Source organism: Haliaeetus albicilla, chromosome 3, assembly GCF_947461875.1.
Source record: "Haliaeetus albicilla chromosome 3, bHalAlb1.1, whole genome shotgun sequence".
Lineage (NCBI taxonomy): Eukaryota > Metazoa > Chordata > Aves > Accipitriformes > Accipitridae > Haliaeetus > Haliaeetus albicilla.
In genome coordinates, this window is record NC_091485.1 from 44898215 (window position 1) to 44911248 (window position 13034).

Consider the following 13034-nt stretch of genomic DNA (forward strand, 5'->3'; position numbering starts at 1 on the left):
AAGCAGCTCTTCTCCTGTTTCAGACCTCACCACCATGGAAAACATCAACATTTCCAACTTGGGTCTACTCCAAAACCTTGCTGAGGAACCACTTGGCCACCCGGTCAGCAGAGCAGGCGCAGCGCCTTGGAAACACCTGTGCTCGCAGCATTTGTGTTTTCCTGGGAGCTTGTCCGGCAGGACTTTTCTTGACCAGACACAACCCTGCCTTGCTCGTGAAATACGAAGAGCTCTGACTACGGCGATTTGGCGACACGCGTTATCTGTCAGAACCAGACTGCCTGGCGTTACTTCACAGCAGCACGGCCGTGCTCGTCCTGCACACGGGATGGGTTTGCAGGACTGTGAACTGTGACAGGAATCTAGCCTTCCTTATGAGCCTGCCTGTTACCCAGTACGTGCACAGCACTCTGTAACTCACAAAAATAGACGTGCTGCCTGCTGGTGGATCTTAAAAATATCAGGACGCCCTTGGTAAGGGAGAAGTGTGTCCTGGCGACCTTGAGCACACTGCCTTTCCTCTGCTCTCCCCTCCCCAGCACCGAGCAACAGCCCCTGGCAAAGAAACTCCCCTCCACCCCAAAAGAGCTGCATTTTTTTAGGGGCACAGGCTGCGGAGCGCTTGCGTGCCCTGAGGCCGGGAGGGGAGGGGGGAGAGCCGGGCGCCCACACGCAGCCACGAGGATTACAGCGGATTTTCCTTCAAAACAGAGACACGCACGCACACCTCTCCCGGAGGGAGGCTCTCCCTTGGCTCCGGCCTTGCAGCGCTGCGGGAGCCCGCCCTCCCCCGTTCCTCGCCGCTTAGCCCGGTACGACCGGGTTGGGCGGGGCGGCGAGGCCTGGGTGACGGACGCGGCGGGGGGGGCGGCGGCGGGAGCGGGCCGCGGGCCGCCGGCCTCTGGGCGGGAGCACCGCGCTCCCCAGAGCCCGCTGAGGGGACTCCCGAGAGGGGAAGGCTGGCGCGGGGCGGAACGGCCCATCCTGCAGCCGTGCCCAGGAGGGAGCCCCGGCCCGCAGCCGTGCCGCCCGGGAACCGTGCCCCCCCGGCCAGCCTCCGGGGCAGCGGGGTGCGTGTAGAGCCGCCGGAGGGCCGGCCCCTGGGGTGGGGGTGGAGCGCCAGGGCCCCGCGGGGCTCGGGCGGCCGGGCGGAGGGGCCGTCTCCCCCTCCGCGGCGGGAGCGGAGTGCGGCGGCCCGGGGAGGGGGCGGGGAGGATGACTTCATGCCGCCGGAGCGCCGTGAATTTAGGAGCAGCAGCTGCCGCCGCCGCCGCCGGCGGGATGTGGGGGTGAGGTGACAGCGGGAGCCGCCGCCGGCTGAGGGAGGGGCAGCGCCGGGCTACCCCGCTCCGCCGAGCCCAGGGGCTGCGGGCCGCCAGGAGCAGCCGCTGCGGGAGGGAGGAAGATGCGCTGAGCCGGTCGCTGGAAAGGTGAGCGGGAGCTGCCGGGGGCGTGTGCGGGGGCGGGCGGCGAGCGCTGCGGCGCTGCCCGGCCGGGGAGCCGCGACGCTGCCGCTGCGAGCCGCCCGCCTCGGCTCGCCCGGCGGCCGGGGCCGCCGCCTGCCCGCGGCGAGCGCGGGGAAGGCCGGGCCGGCGGCCCGGGAAGAAGCCGCCGCGCTGCGTGCGCGCAGGGCAGGGTCTGGGGCTGCGCTCAGGCGGGTCGCTCCCTTCTCCTTCCTGCTGTGGCTCCCCCCAAAAGCAGAAGGGCTGCCCTCTCAGAAGCGCCACAGCGTTGCGTTTCGTCTTTGACGGCCGGGATGTGCGGTGGCTCGGTGCCAGCTGTCCGCTCAGCAGCCCGGGCTGCCTTCTTTACCCTTGCCAGAAGGGATTCGCTGGCGTGGAGGGGGCATTTCGTCGGTGGCGTAGCGGCGGGCGGGCGCGGAAGCGGGAAGGGCTGGAGGAGCACCGCGACAGGTGCAGGACCGCGCTGCGGGCTTCCTTCCTCCTGCTCCCTCCGGGCCGATGTGCGCTCCTCCCGTGGCGGGGAGGACATCGCAGGGCAGAAGGGCTTCAGGGGAACAGGAGCAAAAAAGGATGTCGTCTCATTCGCGTTCCTGGGTTTGGAAGTCGCTTCGCAGGAAACTAAAGGGAGAACCAGCCGTTATGCCAAAATGGATTCTGTTGACTTTTTCGGGGACTTCTGTCTGTGGGTTTTGCTGTTGTTTTTTTCCTTTTTCCATTTTTGTCATCTAGACAAACTAAATAGCAGCTAAATTCAAATGCCTTTGTTTGCTAAATGGAAGAATTAGTGAGTTGCTCTTCCTTCGTATCACCTGTAGAAGTGGAAAAACAAGAGTACCTGCAGCATTGTAGCTTGGCCGCTGACATTGCACGCTGTTTGTGGTACGTACGCAGGTCTTAGCGCTAGGTGAATGGCCTTTTGGAATTGAGGAGGAGGGAAAAATCTGCCCGGGCTATTTCTCTGCCTGATATGCTGGTGATTTTTGGTTATGTTTTTCCTTTGTTCCACTCTAAAAAAGGTTGCTCTAAAGCAGGATTGTCAATACAGGAGGCTAGGGTTGGCGTGCAGAGGCAGATCATTAGAATGAGCACTATCTGCTTGTATAATGGCTAATGGCTCTATGCGGTTTGGTTTGGAAGTAAAAACAATGATTGTGCCTCTGGGAAGAAAGGGATAGGGTATTAATCTGTTCCTGCTGAAAAAAAAGAAGCAGGATATTGGAAGCTGAAGGTTATTTTATTCAATGTCTATTTACTTGTACGTTCATCTTAAAGGGTCCTGTTATCCTATGTGTTCACAGAGCAGCTCACACAGTTGTGGGATGCCCAGTTGTGGTTGAAGCCTCTGGTCACATGCTAGAGTGATAGAAGTAATACTTAGGGAGGTAACAGGCAGTTGATTGGCCTGTTGTCGTTATTTCAGGGAATTAATTAAATACATGTATTTGCCTCAGTACTGTTGCTGGGTACGCAGAAGGCGAACGATGGCTACAGGAAATGTGTATAGAAGACAGTTGAGGCTTCATAAGGCTGAAACAAAGAGTGACTGGTGAATTGCAGACAAATCATTGCTCTGGAACAGCCATTCAACTATGACCCAGTGTAAGCTTGTTGCTTTTAAGCACTCCATGGCACATCCAATGGACGCGTAGATAAAAATGTATGCGTACATCCAATGTATGCATAGCTAGAAAAAAAATCCCATTCCACCAAACCTGTGTCTTTCATTTACCAAATGTTTATTTTGTTCCTGCAAAACACTTGGGAGTCTGAGTATGACATCTCTACTGTTTTTTTCCTTTCTGGAATAGAGGATGGATGGCTGTCTCAGCGGTTGCAATCTTGTAGTCATTTGCTGATTTCTCCTCTAATTGCCTCTGGCTGGAAGAAGAAACTATGTAGCTGATTTCAGATACTTCTCCTATTAGTCCACCCATTGTATATAAAGTCAATTTCTTCACTGAAGAGGGCATCAAGTAATGGTCTCCCATTCTGTTGTTGCAAATACAAAGTAGTATGAGTACTCGCTAATGCTGATGCAACATTAGCACAGTAAATTTAGCCATTTGTGCTTCCAGGCAAACCTAAATAATGTTTCAAAAGACTGTTGGCTAACATTTTTTAAAACAGTCTGGTGGCAGGGATGAAGGAGTTCGTTGACCAAGAGCTGTACGTTATCGTAGATGTGAATGTACATCTGATTAGTTTGACTCTGAAAAATTGAATTGCTTTTGTTTTTATCTTATGTGTACTCCAAAGACAGATGGTGTAATCATGTAAAATGCAAGAGTGCATGTGTCCACAGAAAAAAAATGGGTATCTAATGATCAGTGTGAATTTAATTCAATGGTGTAACTCATGTAAATCCACTTCCTACAGACTTCTCTCCCAGAACTCCTCTTCCTCCTTCTGTTACAGTAACTTCCATACCTCTGCCAAGCAAAGAAAAGCATCATTATTGTGGTTAATCTGGGGGCGACAGCCCCGCTGACTAGAAGAACAGCCTAGTTGGCCAGCTGGTTGATGCCAGACAGACTGGGTAGCAGCCGAGATTTAGCTGCCTTTTCCTCAGAGGGTCTGCTATTTTGAAACTCTGCATCTGGGTTAGTTCTGCAAATTTATAAGAGCTTAATTATCTTTGAGATTTCTAGGCCGCAGACAGCCTTTGAACCAGCAGGTTCATTTGACCAAATTTATGAGTAGGGGCCAGATGGGTCTGTTTGCGTAAGACTTGTTTCCTTAGGAGAACAAACTGGAAAACCCAGTAACCTTGAATGCACTTGAAGTTGCAGAGGTTTGATTTCACTTGTGGTCCTTTCCAAGAGCTGAAATGAAACAGTTCAGTTAATATATTTTCTATTATTATGAGCATGTTTAAAGCTGATGTTTCTACGTGCTGTTTGAACTAGCTGAAATAACCGCATTCCAGAGCAAGCATGTAATTTTTCAGTTATGTTGTTACTAGGCTTTGAGTTGGATTATTTTCCCTGTATTAAGAATTCCTTAAAGAAAGGCTTGAGCAGGATGTGAGTGGACAGATATTATAAAGTGAACTTAAGACTATGTACTTCAGCATGTGCAAACAATCAAGAGTATTTTAACAGTAGTGATACCATTTTTTCTTCTGAAGAACAAATGTATTGACACTTTCCAAATGCATGCCCTTTATATGCAGTAGTTAACATTTCTAGGTGAGAAAAAATTTCCACCTGAGAAATAAATTCCAGGCATAGACTTAAACTTTGTCTCCGACTATGCAGATGGATTTCATGTTGGACTCTTTAATTATTGTCAATAGAAGATCTTTATGTGAGTTGCCAGTCAACTGCAAAGGTAGCAATTGTTAAGGAGAACTAAGAGTTTCATCCATTTATAATATATTAGTGGTGGGAACAAGACAGGCATTAATCATCTTTTTGTCTTGAATTTGACCTAATCAAGTAAGTCAGCACTTCACAACCCGGATAATGAGCCCCTGAGTTTAATATCTGAAATATGGAGATAGAAATGCAGAGTTCATGTATGCTTCTTACAAAACCAAGCTGATTTAAGCCTCTCTCTTGAAGAGGACTGCATGTGACAGCAACACCAGCATGAATCCATTTATATGTATTAGTTTCATGATGCAATGAGGACTATTTTCAAGAAAGTCTTCATATTGTATGCTCTTACAAAATGACTCTTTTGAAACAACATTATAAAAGAAAGGATCTGATTGTACAAGAAGTGTGCGCTTCCAGTATATATTTCCTGTCTTTAAATATAAACATATCAGAGGGGAAAGTAACACAAAATGGACTCTCTTATAGGAGGTTGATGCAAATGTCCCAGCCAAATGCCAGATCAAATAATTTTATTTTTCTTCCTTTATTTCTTATGGTAGAACCAATAAGATATGATAGTGGGTTTTGTCCTCCCTAACATACCAAAGATACGCTGCATTTCTGAGCTGGTCGCATTTCTGTGGTGGTAAAATGATTCCAGGGTATCTCTGCCCTTCTTCTCTGGGTGAACCAAGTATAAAACATGAACTCTGCAGAAGAGCTGCACTGGAAGAATTTCCGTGTCAGCTAGGGTATAGTTCTCTCTAGCAGAATTTGTTTTGTTTTCTAAACTTTATTCAAATTAATTTTAAAATTGGCTACACTGCTGTTCTTCAGCTTTACAGGACTCATGGGTGGCAATTTAACCTTCACTGTGTTCAGAAGTATGTTAAAGCAACTGGCTGGTCTTTGCACAATTATGCATACCTTTTTGCACTAATGTCTCAGTGATTTATCAGATGTGGTAGGCAAATAGGTCTAACTCCAACATACAATTTTAGTTTCTCTTAATTTGACTGCTTTTTTTGTCACATCTTTGTTCTAGAAACTGTTCCAAAAGACCCAAAGGTATATCAAAGTTATCTTGGCAGCTGTTAGCTAGCCTGTAAAATGTGCTGCAGCTTTAATGAGATCATATACATCTTAATATATCTATATAATTATATATATTATATAATATATATATTTGCTAACTATTCACTCATTTGCCTTCTACCTCCTACAGAATTTCCACTTACACATATGGTGAGTACATAACTGTGGTGAAACGATCTCACCACCTGTTGTTTTAAAATAGCACAGATACTTATTAATGGTCCTTCCATGATACTGTTTATAGTACATGTTAAACCTCACTTAAAATACTGTGGATCATATTGGTAAAGGATATTATTACTTCAGCAGCAGCCTTAAATTGGTTCCTGTTTAGCATCTCTACTTACTTATTATTTGTAGGTAGTAGAGAGGTAAACTTCATAGGACAGTCAAAGCTATGATGCTTAATGAGAAAGCTGTCAGTGAATCTTGTACAAGGTGTTCTGTGAAAATGACCACTGCTATTTGGGTAGCTGATCAACCCAAAGAACTGTAAAAAGTGTGAGTGCAAAAATTCTCTATGCTCAGAAGCCTTGAGCACAGTTGATGTGAACTCCCTTCAGGCCAAGGCTCAAAAGCAGAGTTTTCACACTTCAAAGCTAGGGAAAGTAAAGAAAGCAGAACTTGAGTCTTGATCAAGAATGTCTCCTAATAAATTTTTTTTCCATGGAAAAGTCAGTTCTAAACTGAAAATTAGGTAAACAAATATTCCATCACTTCCCTGTTTTCTTTGTCCAATCTAATGAGTCACTTGGATTCTCAACTTTGCTTTCAAAGAATTTCTAGAGTTCTCCCGAATATTTCTGGTCTGTAACTCTCTAGATTTGTCTTTACTTGTGTGGGTTTTTTTTTTTTTTTTTTTTTTGTCTAATCTCATCAAAGTAGAAATTAAAAATGTACTGCTACTTTGAAATCATCTATCCACAAGTGGACCAAGAAAAATTCTTGATGTTAAATGGCAGTTCACTATCATTCTCACTTCACTGAGATGTAAATTTAAAAGGGCAATCAGGATAAACAGACTCTGCTGCTTTCAAACTTCCCAAGGTGCTTGCTTGAGGCATAGAAAGTTCTTGATATCTGCATGTTGCCAGTGAATTCCAAGAAAACACTATTATACACTGCAAAATATATATAACAAAAAAAGGAATGAAAGACGCGTTGTATTTAAGTTTAGGAAAAACTCTTAAGAACTATTAGGGTAAGTGTCTTTTTTGTTTGTTTTGTGGTTTGTTTTTTTTTTAAATGAAATACATATGGAGACTTTTTTTTTTCCTGTGGTGCATGACAGATGGCATTGGTTGGGTTTAGAATAGCTAGTAAATTAAATAATAGTTGTTCATGCTAGAACGGTGACTGTCAGATGCCTGTTCAAGCTGTATAGGACGGACAAAACCCTCTTCTTACTAGAAAAGCTGTGTGGCATATCATTATAGACGTAGCCTGTAAGAATATAAATTTGCTATTAAAATAAGACCACTGGCAAAATTCTAGTAAAGGATGCTTAGAGAAGTAATGCATAAATTAAATGGAGTAATCATCTTTTGATACAGTCTCCCAGTGTTTGGTGCCCAGCATTGATTAGGAGTTCCATGAGCATGAAGTAATGTTTGTACTATTACATTTAATTGCAGAGGGTATCGTGTCCTCACTATATGTGTTTCATTGATCTGATTTAGATTCTCAGCCTGTACAGTATCTTTGGCAGTTATATGATTCAGTGCATGTAGAGTGTTAAGGAAGTAAGTATCTTTGTTTTGCCTTAAAATTTGCTGCCTAATGATTTAGTTGGGGCCCCTTTTAATTGTCATGATGTGAGAAATGTTAAACAATTGTTTCCTTTTCAGTTTCTCATTAAATCAGTCATGATTTCGCACATCTATCACATTCTCTTTTTCCTCAAGAACAGTCATTTTGGTCTATTTACACTTTCTGTATACATAGATTCTATTCCATATCTGATTCGTTCTTTGTCACATTTTTATATACTTGCTGCAAATATATTTCTGATGTGCAATGGTCAGAACTTAGGAACTCTGTTTAGTAGCATGATAATTTCTATTTCTATTCCATTCCTTTCCCAGTTTCTTTTTACTGAACATATTTTTTCCAGTTACTAATTACATGTTTCATTTGGGCTGATCTCTTGTGTCCCTGTTAGGTTCATTTTCATTGTAGGTTCAGTACAACAATATGTTTGTATGCCTGGAAGGAACTCGTGCCATTAGCAGGAGACATAAAAGTTGATAGCTGGATGTCAAAAATGTGTATTTTAAATGTAAGAAAGAGCAAAGTGTAGTGTGTAGCCTTATAGAGCAAGGGAGATTCAGTCATAAACCCTTTGTTTTGCGTTACTCTTGTTCTAAAATAGTGGGGTGATGGCAGCTTTACTGATTTGGGCTAATGTTTGTGAGCTCAGACATGGCAAGCAGAAAATAAAAATGAATAGGATTTCTTAATGCATGTAAGAATTGGAGCATGTGAAAAAATTTCAGACTCTAAGAGGCAGGCATAATGTGAAACGCTAAAAAAAAAACAAACTAAAAATAGACTGCTGCATTTTAAGTAATTGTTATTTGTAAGGTCTCATGGAGTCAAAGCGTGATAAGAGATGTGAACGGAGTATGCATGAATATAGAAGCTGTATGACTTGAAAAAGAGACATAGCTTATCAAAATTGATTACGGCATGCCTTAAAAGCCTAAGGAAACCACAGCTTTTTGTCAGTCAAGTAAGCCCATTTTATCATATGGTTTTTTATATACAGGCGACTAATATTTACATTCAATTCTTAGACAAACACCAAAGCCTTTTCCAAGCAGAATATTTATCCCAAATAGGGAGTCCTTTAAGTTATTCTGAATAGCTAGAGGTCTTGTTGAACACCTCCCCCCCCCCCCAATGTGTTTATTTGCCTGCAGGGAGTTCAGATGTTAATCTGTTGAATGGCAGCTATAATATTATAAGGTAGTAAAGAATTGTATAATGCCAGTGTCATTTGCTCTGAGCGACAATGTGCAAAAATAATGCCACCACTGCTACGTGTCCTTTTAGAGTGTAATTTTTGTATCTATGCCTAATGTGGTACTACTAGGGCCTGACTAGGGAAATGGCTATATTCTCTTGAATTTTACAAAAGCACTGATAAATGGTGAAAAACATGTGCAAAGCCTTCACTCATCCCCAATGCATGCACAGAGCACCTCCAGAACAAATAAAGTTTGAATGGGTATTTATAGAAGATGAACATGATAGCTGTGCACCCAGAGGAACATAGATACTGTATAAGAAACTTAAGCATGTAACATCACTTCTTCACGGATGCTTGAGTATTCATTATATGTTCATGTAACAATAGGCTTTTAATATATAGAAAGCTAATAATGGGGAATGTTTTCATTAGTACATAAGGAAGCAAGTGCATGGAAATATTTTGCATGGTATGATGCATTAGCTAATTGTCACTGTAGAAGAAGATACTTATCAATTGTAAAAGTCTGCACATTTAGGCAATTGCTGTAGTGACCAAAGAGCAAGAGGAGGCATTTCTGTTATTCTCTTTTTCTCAGATACTGGGGAAATATATTATTTATGTAGCACCGTTCATCATGGAAGACCTCAAAACACTTTGCAGCACTTCCATTTTCATTGACATCATTTGCAAGTCAGGGCTGAAAGCTGTTATTTAAACATTGTTTTCCCACAGTGGTATAGCTGATAAGACTGCAGATCAGGGAGTTATTTATGCTAATCTCCAGAAAAAGGTACTGATTTCTGATGACTGCTGCAGCATGCTGAACCATGCTATTTCCTTCCAAGCAGAAAATTCTCTTTCCTATCACTTTTGTGCCTCATAGAAGCAATTTTTGAAGGTCATTCATCCGTTACAGACTGCAGTTCTGCTTCTTAAGCAGCGTTTCTAGTCGGACAACACACTATGCAAATGTTTTTTTGTGTAAGTTTACTAGATTCTCCAAGTCTACTCTTCGTTAACATTTCTGTTCTTCCATCTCCTCTACCCTTCTTGGTCTGTCTAAGCCAGGCACTGGTACTGATTTTGCAAGTATATTTTTTTACGGAATTTTGTCAGTAAGTAAAATTTTTCAGTTTATAGTTGAGTCTCTCTTGATAGCACGGTATTTTATTGTTGTGATTTGACCCCAGCCAGCAACTAAGCACCATGCAGCTGCTCACTCACTTCCCCCCCACCCAGTGGGATGGGGGAAAGAATCAGAAGGAAAAAGGTGAAACTCGTGGGTTGAGATAAGAACAGTTTAACAGAACAGAAAGGAAGAAACTAATAATTATAATAATAACAATAATAAAATGACAAGAATAATAAAAGGATTGGAATATACAAAACAAGTGATGCACAATGCAGTTGCTCACCACTCACTGACCGATGCCCAGTTAGTGCCCGAGCAGCAATCCACCCCCCACAGCCAGCTTGCCCCAGTTTATATACTGGGCATGATGTCACATGGTACGGAATACCCCTTTGGCCATTTTGGGAAAGCTGCCCTGGCTGTGTCCCCTCCTAACTCCTTGTGCCCCTCCAGCCTTCCTGCTGGCTGGGCATCAGAAGCTGAAAAATCCTTGACTTAGTATAAACACTACTTAGCAACAACTGAAAACATCAGTGTGTTATCCACATTCTTCTCATACTGAATCCAAAGCATAACACTATGCCAGCTACTAGGAAGAAAATTAACTCTATCCCAGCTGAGATCAAGACATTTATAAATATGTTTATACATTTATTTGGAGACTAAGAGTGCCTACCTTAAATGCATATGATTTCTTAAGCAAACTACAAGGCAGAATTCTAGAAAAAAGAAAACTTTAGCATTATTCTGGGGTCAGCATCCAAGTGACTGCTTATCTTCTTGTGGTGGTATGTTGCATTAATTTCCTACTACAGTGGGAGGAATAAGTGCCAAAAACATTGCAAGTTTCCCCTGCTTTCCAGGCTGTGTGATCTGAGCCAATTACTGAATGTCGTGTCTTCTTTGAGCCTCAGGCAGCACCTGAGCACCTCGTTTTGGTGTCCAGGCGTGCTTTTGGCAAGTAAGCTCTTCTATACAGCTCCTCCTGAGAGGAGCAGTTGCAGGTGTTTCTGTGCTTAGTAGTGATTCATTACACTCTCCTCTCAGGGCTGGTCTTCAGCATGTCCTTTCATAATTCTTTCCTTGTACGAATTTTGGTGACAAGTATGGGGGTTTTGAGGGGTTTTGTTTGTATCAGCAGGATCAGAGTTGCAATCTTTGCTTTAAGTTAAACAGTGTCTGTGAATAAGGCTGAGCACTAGAACAGTTTCATATAAGAGTGTTAAACTGTTGCCAAATATTTTGGTACATTTTTGGCTTGTGTCAATTCTGAACAAGTCTAAAACTTGGTCTGGGAATTGTTGTGGGTTACCTGCCATTTCCCAGTAGGTAATGTGAATGTTGTTTAGAAAATAAATTCTCTTGTTAGAAGCCTTATAGTTTACTTGACTTTCCCTTGATGTGGTTGCTGTTAAGGCAGACCAGATTTTCAGCCAATTTGTCTGGCTTTTCTCTGTTCAAACTGATGAAAACAGTGGAAGCTTTCTATGCATCCTGCGAGATCTGTCTTTCAACTGATATTCCTTCTGTGACACTCTTCTTGAACACTTACGTGCTTCATATCTGCCGATTGTTCTGTTGAAGAACTTCAACTTCCCATCCCCCTTTCTGAAGTGTTCCTGTTCTGCTCAGAGAGCAGTAATTCCAGTGAAGTGTTCTAATTTATCTCTATTCTCTGAGCACATTTGAAGGCCTTGTCAGGGAAGGCAGATATACAGAAATAATTTGGAGTATGATGGCTTTCATAGTAACGGTTGTAGAGGCTTTCAATAGTTTTACTCTCTTCATGTGTTTATTCTGTGTTAAGGTGTGATGTGAAAATCCAAGAGAAGTTATAGTTTAGCACCTCAATTTTGTTGATTCTCCCTATGTAGTGGTAATTTATGTAAGTAATTAACATTCTGATAACAGTGGCCAAAATACTAGGCTTTTATTTTCACCAAGGGTTGTCTCTCTTAAGAGATTCTTGCGTAAGGACATAGATGTGAACAGGTTGGAAAGGATAACATAAATAGGAGTTAACTGTCACCAGAAGAATGGGAGGGTGAATCTAGTGAGGGTCTTTCTGGATAAGTCAATTATAGGACTTAAAACTTATTATTTGTATATGCATACTAATGTTGATGTGTCAGTTTTTTGTCCTGTGGGTAAGTTTTTCCCTCCTCATCCACACAAAGTGCCTTCTCTGTGGAACTAATGAGTGCAAGACCAATATGAGGGAAGAAGTAGCTCCTTTTATAAAGATTAGTAATAGCAAAATTTTATTAACCAAAAGTAAAGGTAGCTGTGATCTCTACTCTGAACTTTTCCTATCCTTTTTCTTTTCTGCCTGTATATGTATTTGGGTGGTAGTCAGGTGCTTCTGTTTTATAGTTTGGGCATAAAGACTTCTTATAAATTGAGGAACAAAGGCTTCTGTGTTGGGTTTTTTGTTTTGCTTTTCTTTTAGGTTCCTACTTTTCTCTGCAACTAGCCAGCTCATTTAAAGCTAAAATCTTACCCTTGGCATGGAGGCTGTTTGTATTCAATCCAGCTGATGTATCACTAAATGAAAAAGTATTCAGGGAAGCATGAAAAGATTCTGTAGGATTAAATAGCAAAGCATACAGGTTTATTCCAGGCAGGAGCAGCCTTTGAAAGCTAAAAGCAAGCTAAAGAAAGAGGCATTAATTGTGGGAAGTTAACATGTAAAATGGGAATCAGAAGAGAAGATTCTTAAAATCCTTTCAGCTACTGAAAGCATTGAATCAGAGGTCTTCAGTTTACAAATGATCAAGTACAAAAAGAGATAGAAAAGAAGCCTATTAAGGCGAAAGAAAAATTGTTGAAGTGGCTGTTATGTACCTCCCCATAATCAGCTGTCTGTGAAAAGGGTCTCTTCTCTCCTACCCTTGAGTGTGGTTTTAGGCATATTTGACCAGAATTATTGGTTATTTAAGGTGGTATGGATGACATCTGAGAGTGAGACAGATGAAGTCAATATCCATGTGCTTCTATAAATAAGGAAGATTGCAAGCAAGGCCTTGCTGAATGCTGGCTTGTCTGTTAAC

The 13034-nt window shown here is 42.8% G+C and overlaps 1 protein-coding gene across 3 annotated transcripts in view; it reads left to right on the forward strand.

Annotated features, from left to right (window-relative positions):
- Window positions 1-1191: 1191 nt before the first annotated feature.
- The window catches only part of PKIA (cAMP-dependent protein kinase inhibitor alpha), a 45504-nt gene continuing 33661 nt past the window's right edge, over window positions 1192-13034 (forward strand). For 2 of the 3 annotated variants that reach the window (XM_069779553.1, XM_069779554.1), the window contains exon 1: window positions 1192-1430. The gene's annotated coding sequence lies outside the window, so the exon portion shown is untranslated. The remainder of the gene's footprint in view (window positions 1431-13034) is intronic. The other variant, XM_069779552.1, reaches the window with a different exon arrangement.